At 43.9% G+C, this 27872-nt stretch overlaps 1 pseudogene across 1 annotated transcript; it reads right to left on the bottom strand.

The window, feature by feature from the left end:
• Nucleotides 1–4210: 4210 nt before the first annotated feature.
• Nucleotides 4211–22731, bottom strand: LOC146175631 (uncharacterized; annotated as a pseudogene). The gene is made up of 6 exons (XR_014701447.1): nucleotides 21318–22731; nucleotides 19370–20231; nucleotides 12626–13194; nucleotides 12312–12456; nucleotides 11878–12202; nucleotides 4211–5851 (listed from the first exon to the last, which is right to left on the bottom strand). The product of XR_014701447.1 is annotated as an uncharacterized LOC146175631 (transcript).
• Between the last annotated feature and the right edge of the window lie 5141 nt (nucleotides 22732–27872).

Consider the following 27872-nt stretch of genomic DNA (forward strand, 5'->3'; position numbering starts at 1 on the left):
TCATACGCAAAGCACTGAAATAAAAACAGCATGGTCATCCTCAGCACTTTCTTTCTTTCTTTCTTTATTTCATGTAGACAAGGGATTACATCAGACACTTAAGGATCCTTAGCCAGAGGCTAGTCGTGGATCCCAAAATGGATACAAGTATGTCTACTGACGACTCGGGAAGAAAACAAAATACAAAACGAAATACATATTTACCAATGCGAAATGAAACAACTATAATACAAAACAACATGATACAAACTAAAAATCTATTGCATGACAAAAATAACGAAACGAGAAAAAAAAGTGATTTCATATTCAGAATACTATGCCACGGGTAGAGTATGCAATAGTCACTTTACTGAGACACTTCTGTGTAAAGGAAAACCTTTTTAAGTGCTCTAAATGTATTACGTGAGGATATGACTGAGCATGGGATAGCATTCCAAATTTTAACACCACACTTAGGTGTCCTTTACTCACCAGGCCGACGAGAGTGCCTTGGAGAAAGTATTGAAATCGCGATAAATAAGGGGCATATTTTGACCTAACGGTGGCCTCATAATGCCTTAGTAAATTGTTTACATTCCAAGTCTGGTCCACAGGAAAAAGATAACCAGTTTCTCACAATTTCTCGACGTTCGCAGAGCTTGATATGTAAAACGAACCGGAATCCACGGCACAGAAGCAGATATGATGTATTGCATAGTTTTGGTAAACCCTGTATTTAGGAAGATAACCACTAAAAACATTCGCTCGCAAGAAATGGGCCGATCCGTAAGTAATGTATGAGCATGGCTCGCTGTCACACAATAGGTCACCACATAACCTTTCTAACACAGCGTAAATTTTTTTGCTCTTTGTTGCTTCTCGCTTTCGTTTAGGCGAGTTGCCCTCGACACGCGCAAACGTGACAGCTGTGGAATATCTCTGTTCACCCCACTTTACAGGCGTCCCGACGCAGCGCGTGGCCGTTCACAGGGCCAGCGTGTCTTCGTGTCCACCTAAAGGCACCCATTACGTGCTCAAGAGTGACTTAGTCGATACACATGAATGTCTCTCGGTATTCCGATGTGCGGGCCGAGTAATAGCATGATCCTGGTGTGATTATGTGTGATGAATTCGCGGGATGCTGCCTGGTTACGGAAGGCTTAAATTCTGCGAATGCCGTGTTTCCACGCAATAACGAAGAAGAGTGAAGTTGACTTAAAAGTTGTTACTGACACACATACTCGTTTTTGATCCCGAAGATTCCTAGTTGAAGTCTTCCTGTCTACATGATTATTTGTTTTGTCTCTTTTTCCTTCATCGCTTCTTCGGGCCCTCAGATGACAGACAGATTTCGAACCAATGAGACTTCTAATGCGCACGAATTAAAACAAAGGAATGGCAGGTCGCTTATTCACCGCTGCTTAAGCCTGGCGAATAAGAAAGTGGGCAAACTGTTTCAACGCAAATGTCCTTAATCGAAAATTACCGCTTGAACTGCATACAGAGATGCTTCAAGACGGATGCTTTCTGCCGGCCCTGATTGATTTTTGTGTTTTTTTTTTTTTAGGATAAGTAAAAAGCCATAGTCCGAAAGCATCTACCCGGATGTACAAAGCATTGTACTTTGATCTTTGTATAGGTGTACCTGAACTCCATTTGCACCTCAAAATTTTTGCAAGCCGTATTCTATCATCCCGCCGACCGAAAAGCACACTAACGTCTTCACGGAAGAGCTTGGTACGAATATAGAAAGTTCCGGACCAAGGCGCACTGAGATGAAGATGCGCAATTTAGTATCGCGTGGATTTTACAGTTAGCGTGAAGAAAAATTGCTCTCTACCAGAAATTAGGCTGATTAATGGTGAGAATCTGGCGTGCTGGTACGTCATGTTTGAAAAGGGCTAGAGCGTAAGAAAGGCGAAGGACGGAGACGAGTATACAAGGACAAGCGTTGAGTTTAGCAAACCGTTATCATGCCACTTGACTCGGGGCTAATATGTTTGCCACCTGAAGGGTGTGCTAGGGTATGTTACAGAAAAAAAAAACGGCTGTTTTAGTTCTTTAGGCTACACCGAGCAGTGCAATTCAGCGATGCAGGTATACAAATGTACCGTGCTCTGCCATTGCCAAAAAAAGATCAATGTAATGATTTGATTGTTGCGTTTTTTTTTTGTTTTTGTTTTTTGTAGGAAAAATGTCGATACCTTACCTATAACGGTTCGTAAGCCTACAGGAGACCTCTTGCGTAAGCTTGCGCAGAAAAAAAGAGTCCTTAAAGACATCATAAGATCATGCCTTGTTTAAAAAACAAACAATCGCGTTAGTACGCACCTTCACAGCCGCTGAAGAAGCGATCGCTGCGATGTCAAGAATGATGGAAGCTTACAAAGAGCAAACTTATGGACATACGAAACACAGGGCGCATGCTATTTTCCATGGTGGCAGTAAGGGAATCGCACACTTGGCAGCCATAATTAATGCAGGCTAAGTCAATGAAATCATAAATGAACTTAGAAAAAGGGGTTTAGTACTTCAAACAGTCCAGCTCGGAACTGGGTTGTTTATTTTTTGTTTTTGCAATCCACTGGAACTACTGATAAATGTACTGAAACAAATTAAAATAAGTGAAACCCGCTTCACTTCGAAGGACCTCTATCGGCTTTGTTATAAAACCCAATTATTACCTTTAAAACGGATAATGACAAGGAGATTTTCATAGTGTAGTGATCATTCGTGCCATAGACATTGAAAAGCAATGAATTGAAAAAAAAAATGTATTGCTCTAGTAATACAGCTCTAATCAATTTGTCTTTCGATTCTGTCAGTCAATGCATGCGATATATTTATAGTCGCTCAAGCACCTTGGCGTGCATGGCGCACGTACGCATGACAGTTACTAAACTTGGCGCGCCTTTTTTTTTTTTTTTTTTGCGTTGCTCGTCGCGCATTGTTTTTTAAACTTTTCACCTCTTACGCTCTTCACCTCTTTTCACCTCTTACACGTAAAGTGTGCCTGAATAAAGTATTTTACGGGTGGTAATTTTTGTCCACGAGAAAAAGGAACAACTTGGCATTGTTATAGCAGTGGAAGGATACTGTCGCTGCTTTCTACATTTTCTGACAGAGAGCTGGCGACACCTAACCCGGCATGTGGACATTCGATGTGATTAAGATGCCCAACTAGTGTACCGCAGTACCCGGGTTAGAACCTCACCACCGTCGGCTGTGTCTCGATGGAGGCGATGTGGAGAGGCTCCCGTGTGCTGTGCGATGTCGGTGCACGTTGAAGATCCCCAGACGGTCGAAATCACTCCGAAGCTCTCCACTGCGACACCTCTTTTTCACTTTTTACTTTCACACCCACTTTCCTCCTTTCCCTCACGCCGCGGTTCAGATGTACACGTCTGATTTAATTATTTCCGTGTATCGACGGGGTAGGCGTAAGACAGCGGACCACTGGAATTCTACCGACACAGCCACCAACTCTCAGTAGGCACATAGGATATCGGAAATGTTTTTTTTTTCTTTTTTTTCCATGGTAAAGCCATTAAAGTATGTTGGTGCAGTAGGTGAGAACTGTAGGGCCCGTGGAGCGCCGCGCATTCGAAGGCCGCGCCACTTTCCAATGCTCCCTGCGCGCTGCCTGTTTCCCTCTCCCCGCTCGTTCGGGGATAACCGGTCCCGCGCGAGGGGGCTGTAAAAGAAGGCACGCGCCACCGTCTCGCCCTCTCTTCGCTCCTGCTCTTCGCTCCTGCTTCGCGCCTGGCGCTTCTCCACGGAAGACGACCCGCCGGCTGCAGCCCCCCGGACGACGACCTAGCACCGCCTTCGACGACCCCTGTGAGATTAAAGATGTTTGTTACACGGCCCGCTGTGTATTTGTCGTGCGCATCCCTCGGGCAGAGGAATCGCCCACAGAACTTACCTTTGCGTCTAAGCCTTACTTCATACTATTTGCCTAGGCAGTTTTGGCAAAGGAGCGACATGTCAATTTTTAGTGATTTAAAGCTGGTAGCCGCTGCTGTGCATTCGAAAGGCTGGAAAGCGGCGAGAATGGGCGACATTCTGCAGAAGCCTCGTTTATGACGTTCCCATGCAACTATGTGAGGACGCCATCATTGTTCAGAAAAGTTGAGCTATACCATTGCAAATACGATAATTTGCACTTCGGAAGAAATATGCAAGATCCACTAATGAAAGAGTAAGGTAATAATAAAACTTCTATTTTTTTTTTTATAACAAAAATTGTAGATATCAGCAAATGCAAAAATGAAAAATACTCTCATTACCAAAATGGGGAATGTAGGTATCCTGAATTCTAGGCGAGATAATAACATCGACGGATAGGACACAGGATGAGTGCTGGCTGTAAAACTTTTTCTCGCGGTAAGCCTTGTTTTCCAGACCTGAGCGACCACCTAGTCCGTATGTTTACTGGGCATGTAACCTATGTCGCAGCAATCGATGTGAAATGGCAGTTAGTATAGGTTAACACACGAATTATTGATAACATGGTAAATAAACAGCTCCAGTCAGAAATAGCTTTTAAGAATAGTGAGAGCCATTATATAAAATGTGTATTCAAATACATTATTAATATTGTTTTGTTCAAGTATTTCGAGTGTGCAAGTGAAATGAGTATATTTACTTCAGTCCATTATGATAGTGCTATACAGTAGCGGAAGAATAAGCCTAAGAAACGAGAAACCAGCTCAAAATAAATGTTCTGCTGGAATGTTTTTCGAGAGAGGGGGGGGGGAGACCCGACGCTGATGTGTATATATGAACTTGGCCGTTGCCAGATGTACATTCGCATATCTGTAGAAGTAATATATTTTTCTGATGGACCAATACATTTTTAGCCTTTTAGCACGAAGCGAACAATTTTCCTGCACGCTGAGAGCTCAGCTATCTCCGAACTTTCCTGATGTTTCACTTAACGAGTGAAAATGCCAAAATTCTTCGCGTTAAACAGAAGTACTCGCAGTGTGTCGACGACAGAACCGACGGTGTCTTCTTCCAACGTTCTTAGGAAACTGTTGCACATTCTCAGTTCCCGAGGTTTTTACAGGAGTCCAATTATTTATTCATAATTAACAATATGTATTGCCACATATTTTTTTGTGTTTAACATGAGGTATTCATTTGAAAACTAGTAGCTGCAATCTTGAACGCACTGCTCTGTTTCGCGCCTCTCGCTGATGGGGGCGTTCCCCCTTCCCTTTCCAAAAACAACAAGAAAAAAAATATCAGATAAACAATTTCTCGCAAGCATTTGATAGATTCAGCTAAAAAGTCGTGGGCTCCTAGGTGAGTTAGCATATTGTACAACAATTTCCTGGGCAGAAAGTGTTTCGCATATGTGGTATTCAGTATGCTGATAAGAAAGGAAGGTTACTCAAAAGCGTGTCGACGGGATCGCATTGTACTGGCATTGAATGTGCAATATTGTGAAATTGTGATATTGTGAAATAAAAACACACTCTATATTCACTACAAAAGCGATGAAGTCCTGCCAACGTTGCTGTCCCGCTGGGGTCGTTAGCTGCAATTCAACTCTCGACTTTAAAGCGGGGTCTCTATTGTCTCTGCGACGTCTACTTCGGAAAAAGTGCACTGCGATTGTTTGTTAGTGATGAGCTTCTTCTTGGAGCCCTTGCTGCGCAATGAGCAGTAAAGCCTTTCCCAGAAGTTAGGCTCGTTACAACGGAGGTAATTCGCGGCTCGTATGTAAAGGCGCAGGTCTTCGTCCAGAGAACCAGGTTCCACCTCTTCGACAAGCACGATGATCAGCCGGTTGATATTGTCCTCCAGCGCTTGCTGGTGTGCCAAGCGGAACTCCCTACGACACCACTCGCTTGCCACGAAATTCCTGAAGTGAGAAAAATGCATGATTATTATTATTTGCTATCAAACCGTCTTTGTCTGTCACCCAAACAAAATTACAGGCGTTCAGTCAACATCTCATCGCATCTCGTGCACGATTTTTTTTTTTATTTTGCAATAAAAATACAAAGCAGCTCACGATTTCAGAGGCACTAAGCTTACAAACTTGCGCGTTCATGTTACCGTACATTTCCTTCAATGCGGATTAAGAATATACAAACCAATGCGGAGAAAACATTTCTTTATTATGTTGTCATGCAAATACCTGCATGCAAATAACATATGCAGAAGCGTTCAAGGCATGTATACTGTAATACATTTCATCGCCACACTGAAGTCAGCCCTGAGCAGACTTCGAAGTAACTGCGGTGGCATTAGCTATCATACAGCACTTCAATGTCTGCATTTATTATCGTTGTGCCAACGAATTACCGGCCTGTCGGAGGGCTGCGTACGTCACTAGCTATATACTGACGATGAACTTTAGGTGATATCAAGTAGACTACGCCGCTGTCATACATGGCAAAATTACTTTTGAAAAGGAATTAAATTACATTACTAATTACTTTGCTGAAGATCGCAGAAAAGTAATTAAATTACATTACTCATTACTGCTCCCCCAAAAGTAACAAAATTGCATTACAATTACTTCTACTGAGTAATTCAATTACTTTGGAATTACTTCCTAGTTTCCATAAAAGCAAAAACTAAGTAAAGCTATTAAACAAAACAACTTGTTCTCCAGAGTATTCTAGTTCTGCTCAATTCTGTCTCCTTTTGCCGATCCGTTACGCTGGCTTCGGATTGCAGCACGTCGTTCCTGATTTCGCGCACTCTACTTTGTTGTCTATTGAAGGAGTGATGGCGACTTTAGTAAAAGTAATTTCGAGAGGAATTAATTACTTTGCTGTGAAATTACTACCAAAAAGTAATTCACTACATTACTAAATTACCAAACTGAAAAAGTAATTCATTTCATTACAAATTACTGAGAAAATTCAATTACAGTAATTTCATTACTGTAATTCAATTACTGCCATGTCTGGCCGCTGTAGTACGTTGCCGACAGAAGAGCGATAGCCCTTTCACACGCCTGGCTGCAGCGGTAACGGCAACAGCAACAGCTATTCAACAGCGCCTGCAAGTTTGCATTTATTGTCGCAGGTTGATTCGCTCTGTGCGACATAATTTCAGTACGGTTGCTTCTGCTACCCCTGCTTATACAACAACTCTGTTGTGTTTACTGGTAAGTGCTCGCTCCGGCGACTGTGTCAGAGAATGGGTCACCAATCAGTCGCTTTTCTAAAAACAAATGAAGATATCATGTTGCGATGAATACTGTCAGCATTATCAACTTGGGAAGGGCGCAAACAATTTCGGATTCGAGAAAAGCTAGGAGATGTCCTACATGCCAGTTTCGGCATCCCGTACTAGTAAAGCTCAACAGACAAGCTATTCCTTTCCTGTCTTGACGCGCCACTTACCGAGATTAGCAAAGATCTGGTAACGCTCATGTCAAAAGTGAAGTAGTTGCCATCATTAAAAGACGTTAAGGAGCATACATATTTCCGTACAATGCGTGCCTTATGTATTACGTTTATATTTGCCTCCAATGCCATACAGGCATGGCAATGAAATTAAAAACAATCGCTATTGAGGCGACGATATCGAAAAGAAACATGACGCAGATAAAATTAACAAGCTGAGACATTAAAGAAGTGAAGTACAACAATACAGCCATACAATAAACATGTAAATTTAAAGGTCGCCTTAACCAAAAAAAAGGAGACCCGCTGATTAGATTGAGTGACCTTGCGAATAATCTCGATCGATCTCCCTGCTTGACTTCTGTGAGTAAAGTGAGAACATAGTTTCATAAAAGATTTGCAATTTTCATCTTTGCATAGCTTTTTGTGATTTATATTTAATCAATCTACTGGACATGATAGCAGATTGTGGTATATTTGTACGAAAAACACTTTTATAGTTATGCCTCAGAAAGTTTATTTTTTTGTCACTAGGAATTGTTACCACTTCCAAAGTTATGCGGCCACGGTTGGTACAATTTTTTTTCGTCACACGAAAAGCAGGGTTAATATTCGTCACAGTAGCACAATAGGTCACGACCTTTAAAGGGAAATTGAAAAAGGTCGAGCGGGAATCTGGATCGGTTCGCGTTGCATGACCCTGTGATTAAAATACCACCTCTTCCTAACCAATTGAAATACCGTATATTAAATTTAGGGGCCTATGAAGCAGGCAACTTGCCTTTAGACGTGGAATCAGCTGAATCTTATGCGGGACCACCATGTCAAGGTTCAGTATTTTTGTCCTCAGAATGGGACCAAGAAATTATACCTACAATGATCTCCATCAGAAACAAATTCTCTCTTGGGCCTGTTATGTTTATAACTGTTATGTGCCTGTTGTGTTTATAACTTGTGCACAAAGGAATATTTCCAGTCAAACACTTCTGACAGGAGAGTTTCCAGACAAACTAATATTCGCTCGTGTTTCTGTGTATAGGTTATAAAGCTGGCAACACTCTAATAACTACAGTCCTAATTCTATACAGTTCAGTTCAGTTCAGTCGTTCAGTCGTGTCCGACTCTTCGTGACCCTATTGACCATGCCACGCCGCGCTTTCCGGTCTCTCACTATCTTCCTAACATCACATAACTTCATCTGCAGTGCCTCGAGGACGCCATCTAACCATCGCGTTCGCTGCCAACCCCTTCTCTGGCAACCCTCAACCTTTCCCAACATCAAATCTTTCTCCAGCGACTCCTCTTCTCATCAGATGACCAAAGTAGCTGAGCTTTAACTTTAGAATTTGACCCTCCAATGAGCAGTCAGGGTTTATGGTCGACAATATTGACTGATTTGATCTTCTGGCAGTCCAAGGAACTCTCAAGAGTCTTCGCCAGCACCACAATTCAAACGCGTCAATTCTTCGGCGGTCAGCCTTTTTCACAGTCCAACTCTCGCATCCATACATCACAACTGGAAAGACCATAGCACGAGTTATACGGATCTTGGTTGGCAGACTAATGTCTCTGCTCTTTACTAGGCGGTCAAGGCTAACCATTGCTCTCTTTCCCAGAAGCAGGCGTCTCCTAATTTCATGGCTGCAGTCTCCTTCCGAGGTAATCTTGGAGCCCAAGAAGAGAAAATCTGTCACAGCTTCCACTTCTTGTCCCTTGATGCTCCAGGACTTGATAGGGCAAGACGCCATGATCTTTGTCTTTTTAATGTTCAGTTTAAGCCCAAACTTCTCACTCTCTTCTTGTACGCGCATCAGAAGTCTCTTGAGTTCCGCTTCACTTTCTGCCATTAAAGTGGTATCATCCGCATATCTAAGGTTGTTGATACGTTTTCCAGCAATCTTCACTCCAGTTGAAGACTCGTCCAGACCGGCCTTCCTCATGATGCACTCTGCATATAGGTTAAATAGGCAGGGCGATAGTATGCAGCCTATTTAACCTATATGCAGAGTACAGTCTCTATTTAAAACAATCGCGCTGAAAGCTTGGTTTTCAGAACTCTACATGAATTTCTGCCTACCGGAAGTATCATATATGTAGACAGCAGTATAGATTGTAGCCTGGAACGCCAACAACCAGTTTTGCTTGACATAAAAACTGCCCTACTTCGCAATATCGAGTACAGGCTTTTCACTGTAAGAATTTTCTTGATTATTGCGACATATATCTTCAGAATTTAAACACTATAGTATTCATGGAATAACGCGCGCACAATACCACAAAGCTACTTTACTAGGCCCGGTAAAACCATTACACATGATTTAATGATGCAGTATCCGATGCATTAAAAATCAACCATGGAATTACTCAAGGATGAGTCTTTATGCCTGGCGTTCTGTTCACTTTCTACGACGCAAGCGACGCTGTAGGCTTTCCCATACCCACTTTAATATTGTATATATGCAGATGACACTAACTAGTTCGTTTCTAGCCTTGGTCACCCTCTGCTCGGGCATCCCTCGAATTCGAGAGTGCAAGCGGTAACAGTCTCGTTTGGAGGCTAGAAACTCTCCTCGACTAACAACATTGTGCCTTCGCCATGTCGTTATTGTAGGTAGTAATTAAAAAACGTGTTTGCAATTAGTACTTCTTTACCTGAAAACACATATTTACAACAAGAGCGCATGAGATTTTTTCAACTCCTCAGAGCCTCATGACGGCACCTGTGAATATCCTGGAGCCTTGGTAGACGCAACCGTGACGGGCAGCGGCAGTTGAAAGTGCAGCCGTAATATGAATTCACGCATTAATATATTTACACCTTTGCCTCCGAAAATAAGCCCCTAGATCACATCATGAAACTGTGGTCGAAAAGGTATAGAAATGTGTAAATGCCTGCAAGCTTATTGATGTGCTTATTTGCAAACCTCAGACTTGGGATCAAATAAATCATGTTCATGTAAAAGCAGCAAGTTCTATTGACGTGATTCTTTGTATACTAGTTAGCTCTTTCAAACGTAGGAAAAAAAAAGTTATAGCGGTAAAAAAGTTGTGCTTGCCACTAACACCTTGCCTATTGCAAACTAATTCGAGCAGTTGTAACAAAAGTGATTTACCTTAACTATTTTCACTTCAAAAAGATCATCTCTGAATACTCATTTATATTGGGAAATTCATGTCGTTTGGAAAGTGGCCACAGTTCCATAGTTTCACAGTTGTAGTGCATAATTAATCTCGAAATTAAACATATAATCAGCCGATTTTCTAGTACATACTTAAATGTTGCTCACAATTTAAGTTTAACCTGCATCGTCTCATCGGGACCAGACGAACAATACGGCACCCAACTCACTGATAAGCTCGCGGTTAAAATAAAACTGTAAGACTGCCTATCTATTTAAAAAATCAAAGTGTTTTTCACAATTCTTAGTGATGTAAATAGTCCTAAATTTCTTTGTCACTTCATTCCTTTCAAAGCGAAATATACCTAATGTATTTTGATCGTTTCACAGAGAACAGTATCACTTTTTCCTTTTCACAAACAATACTTCGATGTGCATTTACTATTTCCTGTTCTCACCTTTTAAGCTGTATCATATTTTAATTTCTAAATACTGTGCTTGCACCTGATTATTTTTAAAGTTTGTTTCTCCTTCCCTTGCTAAAACATTTTTTTTTTCTACGTACTTGTGCTTTGCCGTCTGCGATATGTAACCTTAGGTGACGCTTTTTGCGGCACCCCGTGGGAATATGTTCTGTACGACTACATGCACATATATGAAATGAACATTTCATTTTAATTAATTTGATTGGAGTTATTGTGGTCTTGGCTGGCAGAGACAATGAGATCATCCCAGGCTATATACGTCAATTTTCAAAGGACACGTCCTATTCCGGCATACGACAGTAGGCTATGGACGGATTCCTGAAACACATTATGGCCTCTTAACGAAAATGTCAAGATTTGGAGCTCAGTCATATAGTAGCGTAAGATTTGGCTAACCTACGTGCGCTCGATCTGGGCTCAGCCATCAAAAGTCTTTTGGGTGCTAGATAAAAGTAGTCAAATTGTGTGTCGGTGGCTGAATCGGTTTTCATAGTGCATTTGCTATGTGGGGGCATGATCACGCAACAATCATGAAAATTCTTCAGTTAGTGAAGAAATTCGCGCGAGGCAAGGTTTATTGTGAGCGACCACTAGTGCAGTAGGACACGTATATGAGATAAGAAGTGAGCGGCGAATGTGCTGTCTTGCGTCTCCTCATCTGTCCGCGGTTTACTCTGTTGTCATTCAACGCAAGTGCATTCGGTCAGAAAGATTGTTTACCACTACTAGTGCGTCCGTTCACTCAGAATACGCAAACAGAACATAAAAAAAAGCATGAAATTGATGCCCTGTCAGTCATGCGTGTAAAGGCATTTAGTAATTATCCTTGTCCATGTCTCTGCTTCCACGACGACCAGCGATACAGGATTCAGTACGAAGAGTGCTGCTGTCACCTACTCGTATGAGGGGTAATATTCTTACTGTGTTAGGATAAGCAGTGTCCGCCTGGAGCAGGCGACGGCGTCGCGGATGACGTCCTGCAGCAGAAATCCGCCTTTGAAGTTCCGCTCGTAGGTGCAATAAGACAAGCCGAAGGCTTCCAAACCTGGAAGAATTTGGTCATGAACGAAACCTGCATCCCTGCTGCTGAATGAGAGGAACACATCGAAGAGCTTTTCTGCATCAATGTCCTCTTCTTCGATGCACTGAGCCCAGGTGCAGACGCCTCTCGAGAACAGCAATGCCTTCAGTTGCCGCTCGTAATGAATGTAGGCTGCCGAGAGGGCAAGGATGACCGCCAGTACCACTGTTGGTGACAAAGTTAATTGGGTGGTCAGAAAAGCAGGTTAGGGGCAGCACCGACATTTGGACTGAGCGCTCTTAATCAAAGTCAAAACTGAGCCTTCACTACGCACCAAACACACACAGCAGGTACACCATGTACTCTTGCGTTGCGGAAGATACAGGGCAAAGTCGCTTTTGTCCTAAGGTCATGAACTTCCTCTTCGATACTAGCGCATTCAAGCTTTCTGCACACATGATGTGTTCGGCATCTCGAATCTGTCGAAAAAAATACGTAGAAACAGTCATCTCAAATATTTGAAGTCTAATGAGAAGTATAAAGGGCAGAACTATATCGGGAAAAGGGGGCAATTTAGAACAAAATAATATAACATATTGAGCGTAAATTGGCTGTTGTTTAATCCTAAATAATAAAGGTGAGGCTTACCACATCGCCGTGAGCTTCTACCCATTGTCTGAACAAGTAATCGTCGCAGTCGCATTGGAATGGGTTGCTTGAAAGCCACAATGAAGTCAATTTGATCTCTGCCACCAGGCCGTACGGGAGCTTCTTCAGTCGGTTGTTTCTGAGGTCGAGCGAGCACACTTTTTTGGGTACAGCCGTCGCGGTGAGGCTTGAAATCCGATTATTTCTGAGGTTGAGAACTTCGATATCAGGAGCCCCTTTTCGGAGTGTCCCATCCACCTCTTCGAGGTTGTTGTCACGGAGATCTAGCTCTATCGTACCTTCAGGAAAAATTTGGGGCACTCGGTTCAGTGCCGCCGAAGAGCAGTTCACGACGAATTCTCGAGTTCCAAATTCACCTTCACGGCATGTGCATCTGCAACCGTGTTGACAGTCTTCCTCCCATGTGATCAAGTCCTCCTCTCTCAAGTTTTGAAGCGGGGTTTCTTTGAGCCAGGGTGGGCTTTCACACGTCGGATTTCGTGATAAGGACACATCGCTGTCTTTCCGAACGAGCCAAGCCAGTCTGCAGTCACATAGCAGAGGGTTGCCTAGAAGAGAAGTTGAAGTGAACCGATCATGCGAAGTATGTCGGCACTGTCATGTTAGTTCTACAACATTAGTATAGATATATGTAAATGGACACTGACAGCAACTATACCACTAATTTTATGTTAGCAAACTCCAGCATTACGGTACTTCGTAGATTATTTTTCGCTTGTCTTGCCCTCAAAATAAGCATCCATCGCTGAAATATATTTCCATTCGAAGTTGAAGAGGATTTATTTTTCCCGAAGCTCTGATTCAAAACTGTATTTTTTTTTATTTCGCAGTAGGGGAAAATGAGACAAACAATGACGTAAACACTGACTCCGTGATTGTTGACGAGGCCGAGCGGTGCGCTCTAGCAGCAGCGAAGCTCCCACTGGTCGGAGCCGTCGCTTCATTTGCATCAACATAGATCTCGTTCCCGCGCTCAACAACGAAGTTATAGCACTTCAACAGTTCGGTACCCACAGAGCATGCAACGCTTTTTAGAGCTGAAACTTCTCGTTTTGCGGGATATATCAAGAGTGCCCCAGCGCTGACCTGTGTGTCCTTTCTCATCCCTGTGCTGTACCTGTGCTATTTTTGCATTTTTTTTTTTTTTTTTTTTTTTGCATGTGTTACTAAAAAGCCCAAACTGCCACCTTAGCTTACCAGAAGGCGGTGTCGGCAGCAATTAGGCGAAGCTACGGGTGCAGCCGCTGACATCGCCGAGCCGCCGTTACGACTAACGAGTAAAAAATGCAGCGTAATGTAATTTTTAACTATTAGTAAAGGGTGAATCATGCATTGTGCCTGAAAATAATAAAATAAAACGGAAGAACAGAGGTGCTATTTCCAAAATTGCCGGCGTCGCTGCAACGCGGGTGCATGTGAAGCTGAAGCTCGCGTTACGCCCCGAACTCATGCGCAAAATAGCCTTGTGCGTGTGTACTGCGACGGCGATAGAACAGTGAACATTGAGAAAACATATCCTGAGCTAAATCCTCAAAATATAACGGCCTTAAATGCGCGGGACATCAATAATACCATCCAAGAGTAGGCCAAAGATGCAATACGCTAGGGGAAAATCGTTTAACGGCGATCCAAACTTCAACGTTGGAAAACAAAATATGTGGAACAAAAACGCAGTACGTTAGGCAAGATCATATTAAATGCCAAGCATATTAGCGGTCGGCGTGGAGCAGTGTGGTGAATGGTGCATCTGGTGTGGTGAAGAGCGTAAAGAAACAGCTAGGTACAAAGGGAAACAGCCCACAAGAAATGCTGACTCCCAACTGAAAATTTTCATCGATCCAGAGGTGAAAAATCAAGGGAAAGATACGTAAAATTCACACAAGGGTGCAGTGATATGCTGGCGAATTTCGCACAGATTTTCGCAAACGCCACGCGGCGTAAAATATGCGTACTGCAAAGGTTTTTCAATGACATAAAGTACGATTGAAAGTGCACAACAAAATTGGAAACGTCAGAGTCATAGTATTTGAGTACGAAGGTACCATATAAACCTACCAAAACCATTCGCTCCACTTCGTGGACTCTGTGCCTGCCTCTGACATCTCGAGAAGTTAACACCAGCCTTCCTGTCAGGCTGAAATTCCCTTTCTAAGCTTTTACGAACAGCCAGTTGCGAAAACTTGAAGGAAACAACGCCCCAGCGCTACGCATATGCGTAGTCGCCTCCTTTGTCAGTCCACAGCCGTCGTTTCGCTGCGGCGCCTATAGATGGCATTACAGCGCTCTCAAAATGGCAGCATTCAATTTGGTCTATATGTTCTGGTCTATGCATACTTTGACTTCCAAAGAAGAAAAGCAGAGGAGGGAGGAAGGAAGGAGTGGGAGACAGGAACAGGGCAAATAGTGAATGTTTATGAAACTGGGACTGGTGGTCGTCACCTAAAAGAATTACAGGATTACAAACAGTTTCGCTTAAGATCTTAATAGGGAAAGCCTTTCGTTCTTCTTTTCTGCTACCTACCTCTATATTGCGTGTTTGTGTACTTGTTATAACTTCACATTTTTATTGTCTTTTTAGTTTCGCAATTGGCGACATCGGCACCTCACGACTTTTCTCCTCGACATGTGAAAATGAACTGACATTTGGCCCTACGGACTTTTTAAAGGAACTAGGCCAGCTAGCCGAATGGGGTAGTTATGTCGAAGTCAAAATCTATTGCGACGTTCTGACCACAGAAATTACGTCGATGTCAAAACCTATTGTGACGTCTGGCGGACACAACTCCCGCAATCGCGCGGGATCTCCTGAACACTTCTCGCGACCAAATCTCGCTTCCGCGAGATTTTCACCATGAGCCTAGAAGGGCTTTCGCCTTGAAAGAAAATGTGAAAATCCGCAGCAACAGGGAAGACTACAGTGCGAAAGAGATGATGAGTCAGCATCTAAAGCGCGTTGGATGCTGGTAGGTGTTTCTTGAGAGGTGGCAGCCATTCCAAAGGGACGTGATAATAAGCGTGACCTTTACTCTGATATCCGAGGTAAAGTATTAAGGCGATAGCCCTTAATGGCTCATGCTCACGGATTGTGTCTATCCGTTTGTAATACTTTCGTTACGTGGGAGGCGGTAGCTGGCAGCTGACATGGCAGAGCACAAACTGGGCGTAGAGCGTCCTGACATTACGTTTGGCAGGAGCTGTCAACTGGGGCTTCTGCTTTCATATGAGAGGGTGATATTAGAATCAGCCTGCCAAGACCTTTGTATTCACGTTATCCCTAGACCACGCAAGCACGTTCATACGGCTCGGTTAAAGCGGGGCTTTACATTTTGCATGGTAGCTTACGCTACCGCGTCATCGCGAATGTGGGAGTGAAAACGAATAGAAAGGTGCTGTAGTGGAGGGCTTCGGACCACCGCGCGACATAGGCTTTCGCCTCATCGCAGTTTAGTGATACGAAGTGCCCCCTAAAATTTTTCTTTTAATTCTCCAATGCATTTACTTCTAATAAACAGTCATTACGAGTCAGCGTTTACCATGTGTTGTCCTTCGTCTCCGCTTTAACGCTTTGGTGCTAAATGTCCCGTTCCCCTTAAAATCCGGCATCGGCGTTGTGAGAAAAATTACAGGGTCTCTTATGACATCTTTAAGAGGTCAATGGCGAAATCCCAGTAGTAGTACAAATAGTTGTCATTAGTAGTCATTTTTTCATTACTACTTATTACTAAGCATTTTATTGCGAACGCAGTACTAGCACTTTCAAGCCTTCGCGTGACCCGGCCGCAGTTACGTCTTACCCACGTGACACTGTGAAGTCACACCTCACGTGACACACGGGCTGGCAGGAGCTGCAAATTTGGGTCTCTCGTTTCACATGGGACGGTTAGGGTCCTAGCAGACAGAATCAGTCTGCTAGGACCCTGGAATTCACGTTACCCTACAGGCCACTAAGGCACGTTCGTATGGTTAACGACCTCGGCGGCTGCGTTTCGGTGGAGGCGAAACGAAGAGGCGTCCGTGTGCTGTGCGATGTCAGCACACGTTAAAGATCCCCAGGTGGTCTAAATTACTCCGTAGTCCTCCACTACGGCTCCACTTTCTCTCTTTCCACTTTCACTCCCACCTTCCTCCCTTCCTTACGGCGCGGTTGAGGTGTCCACAGAAAACAAGTGAGACATTTACCGCGCCTTTTCCTTCCTAATATCAATGTCTTTCTTTCATATGGTTAAAGCGGGGCTTTATACGCGGGCTGAGGAGGAAGAACGCTCGGTCACCCGCAGCTAATGCTTTCGCTCAATATTTGGTTCAGCAGCTTTGAACCCTTGTAATTTTATTTTTTACTCATTACTAATAAACTGAAGTAGTTACAAGTCGGTGTTAGACATATTGGTCATCACATGCCATTAGTAGTTATTTTAGTCATTACTGCTCATTACTAAGTATTTTTAGTCACTTGCAATTAGTCGTATCGTTACAGGTCGTCGGCTGACGTACTGCTCATTAGAAGTCATTAGTAGGTCATTTTAGTCATTACTGCTCATTACTAAGCATTTTAGTCATTTTATTCGATTGTGTTCCGCTGAACCCAGTTCACCGGCGTTCTATAATTGGTTTATAGGAAAGGAAGGCGCAGTATCTGTCACTCGCGGAATCTCGTTAACACATCCCGAGGACAAATCCCGCCGATGAGAGATTTTCACCATGAGCTGTGGTGAGACGCCCGACTACTGTCCGGAGATCCCGGGTTCGAACCCGACCTCGGCGGCTGCGTTTCGATGGAGGCGAAACGAAGTGGCGTCCGTGTGCTGTGCGATGTCAGCGTACGTTAAAGATCCCCAGGTGGTCGAAATTACTCCGTAGCCCTCCACTACGGCTCCCCTTTCTCTCTTTCCACTTTCACTCCCACCTTCATCCCTTCCCTTACGGCGCGGTTCAGGTGTCCACATAGCAAGCGTGACAGATACTGCGCCTTTCCCTTCTTGTGAACAAATTATTATATATATTATAAGGCTTTCGCCAGAAATCACGGACATGGATGGCCCTGGCAGGTAGTAGCTGGCTGGTGAAGTGGCTCTGCGTTGAGTTTCCTCGAATTGGCTGACGTCAAGAGGCCGTGTGACGTGGCTGATTGGCTGGCCTTGCCACCTAGAGCTTCGCCTTTGAGATGGGCAGGTAAGATGGAAATATGGACTTCCAAGACACTTGAATTTCGAGTTAAACTCTGCCCCCATACCAATACAGCCAAGTTCGCACTGCTCGGTTAAGGCAAACATTTATATTTGTGTTTGTGGCGGTTCATATAGGGTAATACCTTAGAACTATGCCAAATAGTACGTGTGGGATAATCGATGCACAACTAAGTGAGTAGTGAAGTTCATCTACATGAACGGGAATCCCCATAGGAAGCCGATGAATGAATCCCCATAGGAAGCCGATGAATGACAACATTAATGCTGCCGAGTCATACCTTTAAAGACCCCATGCAGGTGCCGTCAAATGCAAAAACTTTTTTCTTTAAGTTACACACGGAAACACTGCCAGTGAAGAAGTTCTTGGAAAGGAAGAATTTATTTTTACCTTGGGGTTCGCATTGCTTAATTTGTAAACAGCCAGAAACTATAGATTACGTTTTCCTACATTGTTGGGAAGGGGTATACTTTTGGGATATTTTACAAAGGACTTTAAAAAAGGAATTTCCATTAGACTCGCATAGTATTAGGTACTTGCCAGTAGATAATGAGGATGGGGTGCCTTTTGACCTTATTATGCTAATAGCCCTCCACTGTATTTGGCGCTCGAGAATGGCAGGATACCATTGCGATCCTGACGCACGGCCAGCACGGATCTATTTTCGGGAAGGCATGAATAGATATATTGAAATTCAGAAACTTGCTCCTGAAGCTCCCGAGTGGCTCGGAAGATTGGAGCCATTAGTGACCCTAAGAGAATTTTAGCATGACGACGCCACAACCCACCTGGATGATTGTTGTATTAATGAATGCTCATTGTGCCCTGTAAGTGGTTTTGTGTATTGTGCCGAAGTCAGGCAATAAAGAAAAAAAACTGGGGTGGCGCAGTGGTTACGGCACTCGACTACTGTTCCCAACGACGCGGGATCGAATCCCGGCCTCGGCGGCAGCTTTTCGTTGGAGGCGAAAAGCAAGGCGCCCGTGTGCTGTACGATGTCACTGCACGTTAAAGAACTAGGTGGTCGAAATTTCCGGAGTCCTCCACTACGGCGTCTCATAGCCTAAGTTGCTTTGGGACGTTAAACCCCACAAACCAAACCAAATCATACCTTTAAAGATGGCGCTTAAGTGTCCACCCTCAATTATTTCGCGGGCCGTTCACAACACTCAACAAAGTCGAACCAAGTAGCCCAGCTTACCAATTCTCTCGAGCTATTCTTGCAGTATGTTGCATTTTTGAAAGTGAGCTTCCCTTCTGATGGAGGGAAGCCCCGCGAGCACAATGTTCGTGCATCTTTCGCCGTGTCCTGACTTTTCTGCTGTTTTATTTTAGTATTTTACGCACGCATGCTTCGTCTATCCTCAGCTATGACACGTATATGTGGCGCCATAATGATTCTCGAACAGCTGATTTCAATTTTTCGAGACTTTGCAAGCGCAACATGTAGTTTTGTGCCAGTGATAAGCGGAAGGCCGGATTTCCTTCAGTACTGTGAAGGACATATAGAAAAGATGAAAAGATGAAAAGTCAACTTACGGTGCAGGGTCACGTTTGGCGTGGCTGCCATGTTCTGTGTGAAATCACTTCGGCGGAGCAGCTCAATCCGATTCCCTGCTAGACTGAGGCTCTGGAGATGCACGGCTCCTCTGAAGGCTCCTTCCACGTTGCTGATGTTGTTTTCCATGAGTGAGACGAAGTTGAGTAATGTGTTCCGCCCAAATTCGCCGTTTTCCAAATGCTGTATCTGATTGAAAGCGGCATCAAAATATTTTAGGCTAGGTAGGTGCCTAATGGAACCGTTAAGTGATGCTAATCGGTTGCTTCGAAGACGCAGTCCAGTGAGAGTCACAAGCCCTCGAAAGGCGTTCTTCCCTATCCAGAGGATGTTGTTGTCGTTCAGATTTAACTACAGCAACTGCGTGTTGTCTTTGAAGTTATCATCCGGAATCATACTGATACGATTGTCTCTGAGAGACAGCTTTCTTAGACTTCGCAGATTTTGAAATACTTCCGTAATGCTGGTGATACCATTCGAGGAGAGTTTTAGTTCTATGATTCTTGCTGCGTTTTTGAACGTCTCAGCGATATTGGTCATCTTGTTTCCCATCATGTTAAGAACTTCTAAGCTTGATTTGGAACCAAAAACAGACTCGTTTAAGTAACGTATCTTGTTTTTGCTAAGATTGAGACTCCGCAATCTTTGAAGCGCTTTGAAAGATCCCGGTGCTACATCAGTTATTTGGTTGGCGCCGAAGTGGAGCACCTCAATCATCGATGACGCAAATTCAGGTACAGATTGTATATTGTTGTGTTCGAGATAGATTTCTTTCAGGTATGGCATTCTTGACTGCGCAAGTTCCTTGATGTCTATTATAGCGTTGAACTTCAGGTTGATTGCCTGAAAAAGAACACGTCATGACAAACGTTTCAAGAGCTCAGAACCCGCAGCCTGATATATGTATATATATATATATATATATATATATATATATATATATATATATATATATATATATATATATATATATATATATATATATATATATTATACACTAGATTTAGTTTCGTACATTCTGCAAAATAACACTGATTGATTTATTGAAAATAACACTAAAGAGAAGACCTAAAAGCTAGTTGGCGAAGTGGTGCGTGGGGAAGAGGTGTATTTACACAAAACAATATTTGCGGATCATTTTATCGCCGCCTTTAAAAAAACACTGAGGCGGTGTCCTAACCTTCTAAGTTCAAACATAGTCTTTGTTATTCCCGTACGTGAAATTATTTTGATTATGCTTAAAACACCTGCGCTATCGTCGATTGAAAGCGCGCCAGACAAATCTCCCGCGTTTTGCGCGACCGCCTAATAGGAGGATAGCGGACAGGAAATATCACTTATGCCGGCCAATACGACGTCAGTGCAAAGATCTGATGGCAATGGTAGCCACCCGAGAGAGCCTCCAGCTTGCGTTGTTTCTCGTACTGCGTCCTTTGCGGATGTGCAATCGACGCCAACTAACTTTTGTGCATCCGATCCGACTAAAGGCACTGTGCTGCATTCAGATGCAAGAGCACCTACAGCCGGGGATGTCGTTTTCAACCGTTTCTCGCGATGTTAAAAGTTATCTGCGCAATCGGCCCTTGCTGAGAAAAGAGGTGAGCTCAAGCCGACAAAAGCCAGCCTGTTCTGTTCGGCGGCCTTACTGACGACGACTACGTGAAGAGCTGGTCCCAATTTTGTGTCACGAGGGAACCGTGACGATGTTCTTCAGTTTTATCGCCCAAGAGGAGCGTGACGATCAGCATTCTCAAAACGTGCGTTTAATAAAACAGAAAAAGTTTGAAAAAGCTTAATTTTAATTCCATTCCTTTCCGATAGATTTTAGCCATCTGCCACCTTCATACCAAGGCAAATTTTCTTTAATTAATGGCCGGCTACTTTGCAACAGCTGATATGCTAGAGGAAAGCTGACAAAGTTAGGCTTACCTGTAACACACGCAAGTCGTTAAACATGCTGTTTATAACGGTGAGTCGGTTATACGATAGGCGGACTTCTAGGAGGTTTCTTGTTCTCTTGAAGAGAATGGGCGACAGGTGCTTGATCTTGTTGTACGTCAAAGACAGCTCCTCCAGTTTGGGCATTCCCACTAGATATGCCTCGTCCACCTCTTCAATGTTGTTGTTTGTTAGCTCGAGCTTTCGCAGTTCCGGAAATAACAGCGTACCATTTAGAACTTTGAATATGTTCTTCGTCGCAGAGATATAACGCAAACTCTTCGCAGCGCTCAAACCGAACGGAAGAGATTTCAGCATTGTTTTCTCTAAATTAATGCTTCTGAGCTTATTCATGGAGTCCAAGGCCGTTTCTCCGATGTCGTGCAAGGGGGAAAAACGGATAACAATCTCAGTTATTGTAAGATTGGCAAATTCCGCTCCCAGCTCGGTCAGTGGGCTGTTCCACAGTGTGAGTCTCTTGAGCCCAACACCTTTTAATGTTGTCATATCTGTGTAGATGTCTTCAGCGCTGGAAATGTTGCGGCACGCGACTGCGGCTCCCCCCTTTGTATCGACACAGGAGCAGCGCTGCAGCACCGGACATGATATGTTCGTTCTCCACCTCTTCCCATTCCAGGCCAACCCGACAGCGCACGAAGCCGCTAGCATCCAAGCAAGTGTATACAAACGGAAATAACGCATTCCGAAATATTGAAGTTCACAAGTGATATTACACGTTTGGTAGCCTTGCGTTTCTCGCTGTCTGTCCTTGTATACGTGCTACACACCGAACCTGAAGCTCAAGGAAGGTATGCTTGTAACGAAGAGGGAAGGAACCTCACTGCAGATTGGATCAGTCGTCATCCCTTTTGAAGCCGTATACCTTCTGTGAATCCAAGAAGCGACTGGATCCTCTTGAGGGCACTGGAGCAGTGCTGTCCAATATCGCCCCTGCCTCTACTCATATTGCTTGCGTATAAGGCGATGCCAGTAGGTGTGGCCCATCGAACATAAAAGCGTGGACATCCAGTTTCGCCACAGGCAGACGTCTGCTGAAATAGGATTAATTTCCTGAAGGCATGCGCTGACATTGACGTTGTTTTTCTGCCTACATAGCATGCACGCGATGATCAGACTTCTCGGGTAGCACTCCATACATACTAAGCGAGCATATTACACAGTGACTGCAATAAAGACTCACAGCTTGGTTGTTGTCTCAGTAGTTCTGTAGCTTCTAGGTGTGATGGGGAACAGGGGCTTGAGGAAACTCTTCTGGGACCTACGCTCTAGCAGTTGTTGTTGTTGTTGTTGTGCCCTCAGATAATTGCACATACCCAACGCTCTAGCTCTTAGAGACGACGAGGAGACACGTCTTTCATGTCTTTCACGACAAGAACAAATAGCTAGTGGCGGACATGAAGCGAAATATTAGGCGAAGAGCGGGAGAGGGCGGGAAGAGTTGGAGATCGTTTTCTCAAGCTCCACCGCATCGGAAGGAGATACGTCGAACTCGAAGGAAATCCTGTATCCGTTCGTTTTTGGCGTCCGCTAACGTAGGAGTTCAACCAGCTGTGTGCTTTTTGACAAACATTTTGGCGGGACCAGAATCTAACCGAAATCAAGACTGACCACAGTTTACGCGCTAAACGTTTGAGGGAACCATGCCTGTGGCTTTCCACGAAAAATACTTTTCGCGCCGTGATACGCGACGAACCATTACGAAATATTAGCTTGATTACGAAACTGTGGGCCGAACTAATTCAGCGAATTTGGTTGACTACTACAGGTACAGCATGTTTGCATCCTTCTGCATCACTGAAAAGGAAACTGTCCTTCCCGGAACGAGTCGTCGTTCGCACATCGTCTAATTGGCTTTTTTTAGGCGATTAGTTTAACTGGTTAAGTACATGCACAATTAACGCTCAGCGTTAATGAGTCATGTGACATCATCATCATCATCAGCCTAACTATACCCACTGCAGGGCAAAGGCCTAGCTCTCCCATATTCCTCTAATTCACCCGGTCCTGTGCTAGCTGCATCCAGTTGACCCCTGCGAACTTCTTAACCTCATCCGCTCACCTAACTTTCTGCCGCCGCCTGCTCTTTGTTCCCTTGGAATATGGTTTGTTACTCTAAGCGACCATCACTTATCCTCTCTTAATTCGCACTACATGTCCTGCTCATTCCCACTTCTTCTCCTTGATTTCCACTAGAATGTCAGTAACTTGAGTTATTCTTCTGACCCACTCTGCGCGCTTCCTATCTCCTAACGTTACCCTTACCATTTTTCGTTCAATATCCCTTTGCGTTGTCCTCAACTTAAGTAGAACCCTTTTTGTTAGACTCCTCGTTTCAGTCCATACATAGGTGAGCACAGGTAAGATGCAACTATTGTATACTTTCTTCTCGAGAGATACCGGTAAGCTGCTAGTCATAATCTGCGAGTGCTTGCCAAATGCTCTCCGTCCCAATCATATTCTCTTTGTTATTTCCCTTTCATTGTCCGGATCTGCGGTTACTACCTGTCCTAAGTAGACATATTCGCCTATTACTTCCAGTACTTCGCTACCTAATGTAAACTGCTGTTCCTTCTCGAGGCTGTTGAACAATACCTTAGTCTTCTGCAAATTGATTTTCAAGTCTATCTTTCTGCTATTCCTCTCAAGGTCATCAATCATTCTTTGCAGTTCATCCCCTGAGTTACTTAGCAAGGCAATTTCATCAGCAAATCGCAGATTACTGAGGTATTTTCATCCACCCTTATCCCTAACTGCTCCCATTCCAAGTCTCTGAATACTTCCTCTAAGCAAGCTGTGAATAGTATCGGGAGATCGTGTCTCCTTGCCTAACACCTGTACTGTGTCGTATGACACAATAACCCTAACAACTTCAATATTTTTAAAGCGCTTTGAGGGCATGTAGTGCGAAGAAAGGATAACCAATGTTCGCTTAGGGTAACAAACTGGATTTCAAAGGAAGGAAAGCGTAGCAGGGGGTGACAGAAAGTTAGATGGGCGGATGAGGTTAAGAAGTTCGCAGGGGTCAAGTTGATGCAGCTAGCACAAGAATATGAATTGGAGGAATATGGGAGAGGCCTTCGCCCTACATTGGGTATAGTTAGTCTAGTGATGATGATGATGGTTGTGATGATGATGACAACTGTACAGCAAGTGGTCACGAAGATGCTGTACGGGTTAGGTTGGTTGGTTGGTTGGTTGGTTCATAGGAAGGGAAAGGCGCAGTATCTGTCACACTTGCTCTGTGGACACCTGAACCGCGCCGTAAGGGAAGGGATGAAGGTGGGAGTGAAAGTGGATAGAGAGAAAGGGGGGTCGTAGTGGAGGGCTACGGAGTAATTTCGACCACCTGGGGATCTTTAACGTGCGCTGACATCGCACAGCACACGGACGCCACTTCGTTTCGCCTCCGTCGAAACGCAGCCGCCGAGGCCGGGATACGGGTTAGGAAGGACTCATTTATTGTATACCTTTGAAGGACTCATTTATTGTATACCTTTGCGCGAAAATGATAATTGGAGCTTAAAAGGCGTCGAAAGTAATGTGCGCAAAACGATTGAGCATGGTTACGCATCGCACCTTACTACGCATGGCTAATGATAATAACTGATCTCATATAAAAGATAATAACAGATCTCATCGGCCAGGCTGAAAAATTTGGGACACCCACGAATGCCGCATGAGTCCGCGTTCATATTTGAGCAGCTAACACCAGTGACTGTTTATTTTGGACACATGTTGCCATAGTCCGAATTAAATACTTGCTGTCGGTCTAGGAGGCGCATATTTTCGTTAAAGGGCTTAAGCGAGACAATCGCAACTTGCAGCTGTTCATTCACAGTTTATGCGAGTGTACTTGCTGCTCAAAAGCGGAGAGGTCACGCGTTTTGATAAAACTACATGCTAGCCTTTCCTGGCGGCGCAAAGGCTGTTTTCATGATTTGCATGTGTTAGCCTCCATGATATGCTTTCCTGCTTGCCCGAGTACTTTTGTCAGGCGCGCATTTCCTTTATACAAAGTAAGCAAGTAGCGAATCGCGCGGTCTCCACTTTTACGCAGCACTGCACATATTGCAAAATAGGGACTCGATGAATCCGTGCATGCGAGCGAGGGTACCACAAAACAGATAAGATAACCACACACGTCTCTCACCACATGCTATCTAAATATAAATTGTCTTATAAATCGCAACACATGTGTTGCTTACACAATCACTGACGCTTCATTTGATATGGAAGGAACGAAGATGTCGCAGTCTGTTTCCGGCAAGCGCAGTATGAGCAACAACATGGCGCACGATCGCACGGTTTCGCTATTTTGTCGGGTTAGAATATGCCATGTGATCAGATATTAAACATTTTTCTCCCACAGTTACAAGCTAGGGATAAAGGTTTTTTTTTCTTTCTTTTTTTTAGTTTTCTTTCGTGCGAGGGTTTAGGAGAGCGAATCGGCCTTGATAAGATGTCATCCGTACCCTGTCAGGAAGAGTCAGCGTCTACATTCCTCTCTCATAAAGCTGTGGCGATATCAGCAGAATAGTCAGGATTGGAGACTGGCAATTCTCAGAAGCGAAAAAATGTCTGATGGTTTAGCTTGATTAATCCTACTGTGTAAGCGAAATAAGAAGATTCGAAGGGCAGCAAGAAAAAGAAGACAGATTAAGGGAAGAAGAAGAAGACGGGGCGCATGCGCAGTAGTGGCCTGTGCCCGGCACGATGGCCTCGCGTCTTAGACGTCCGATGTCTGGCCCCTGAGCGGCGTGATATCGATCGAGGTTCCTCCTTGTCAGCACATCGCCGGTGGACAGACCTCGTATGGATGGCGGCCAACTTTTCTGGGCTTCATGATCTCTCTCTCTCTCTCTCTCTCTCTCTCTCTCTCTCTCTCTCTCTCTCTCTCTCTCTCTCTCTCTCTCTCTCTCTCTCTCTCTCTCTATCTCTCTCTCTCTCACACACACATACATACATACATACATACATACATACATACATACATACATACATACATACATACATACATACATACATACATACATACATACATACATACATACATACATACATACATACATACATACATACATACATACATACATACATACATACATACATACATACATACATACATACATACATACATACATACATACATACATACATACATACGAGGCCAGTCAGTGCCAGACAATGTCATCTTTCAACTACCACTTGCTGGTGGCATGTCCGTGATTTTTCGCTCTCTACACCAAGAACCACTATTGCGCCAACGCTAGGCTTTTCACAGAACAGAAACCTTAACGCTTGTGCGTTAAAATTTTCGCACCTAATCGTGTCTTTGACCTATGTTATCAAAGCAACCACCCGAACATCAGGCGGACACTCTCGCATGGTAGACTGCTTAAGTGGCAGTACGGTTGTCGCCTAGGCGATCGCCTCTAAGAGTTAAACAAAGCAAATACAAGTAAGCCTGGTAGGGCTTGCTGAGAGAAAGACTCGGAAAGTATATTTGCATCAGAAGCACGCGGTCGTATGTAATTTTATGGCTGAGAAAATTTCCTTCATTAGTGCAGCTATGCAGAAGGAAGCGCGCTAATTTTGTTTTCGATATATTTATGACAACTATGCTACAAAAACTTACTGCTTTCCTCTGGCAACTAATAGGCGCCGGCTTCCTCAAAGTTCTTAGGGTGAAACGTGTGGCTTGTTTTGGTTTGTTCTATATTTTGTCCGCGTTGGACGTATCTCTGTCAAGAAAGCGCAATGCCGTCTTTCTCACATCCGCATATACAGGATTTCCTTCGGGTCCACCGCAGCTCCTTAGGTTCCGACAGACTGCGTGAAAACGTTATCGAACCATCCCCACGGTTTTTCTAATCTTTCGCCCCATGCCCGCTAAAATAAATTATCTCCTCTTCCTGTATATCACGCCTCTGGGCTTCGTAAATATTCCGGCACGGATGTGAGCGCCTTAAAGCCGTTGAACCTTTAAACAAGGAAAAGGCAATTTAAGTGCGAGCCTTTCTTGTCACCCATTATTGCATATTAGGTCTGAATCGGGCGGCTCTCGGTTCAATGAGAGCTGTCATACTTTCACAAAAATAGCGCATTTGCATCAATTTTATTTCGAAAAAAATTCATGCACAAGACTGTGTTGTTTGTCTAACAGAGGTCTGCACGTGTGCACTATGGTTGTGATATTCTGTTAATAACTAAACATGAAATCACGCAATGCCTACAAAATTCTAATTTATTTTCACTCGTAATATTGAGATTTTAGTACAGCTTTCCTCCGTCACGTACCTGTTAAACACTGAAGTGCAATGATAACTCGTGCATGTTTTGGTTCCCCGCGAACTCATGCATCTCCAATATATTTTCGATCCAGCGAGCAAGGCAGTACAGATTTTGTGACTGGAAATAAACCGAACCTCATGAAGCAGCGTGCATGCTGCTTAGAAGAAAGAGTTATGGGAGAAGTTCCTTTATAAGCGGAACACATCATCTCGGTGTGAGAAGCGTTCGCTTCGA

This window comes from Amblyomma maculatum, chromosome 10, assembly GCF_055883805.1.
Source record: "Amblyomma maculatum isolate TAMU_Amacu chromosome 10, ASM5588380v1, whole genome shotgun sequence".
Taxonomy (NCBI): Eukaryota; Metazoa; Arthropoda; class Arachnida; order Ixodida; family Ixodidae; genus Amblyomma; species Amblyomma maculatum.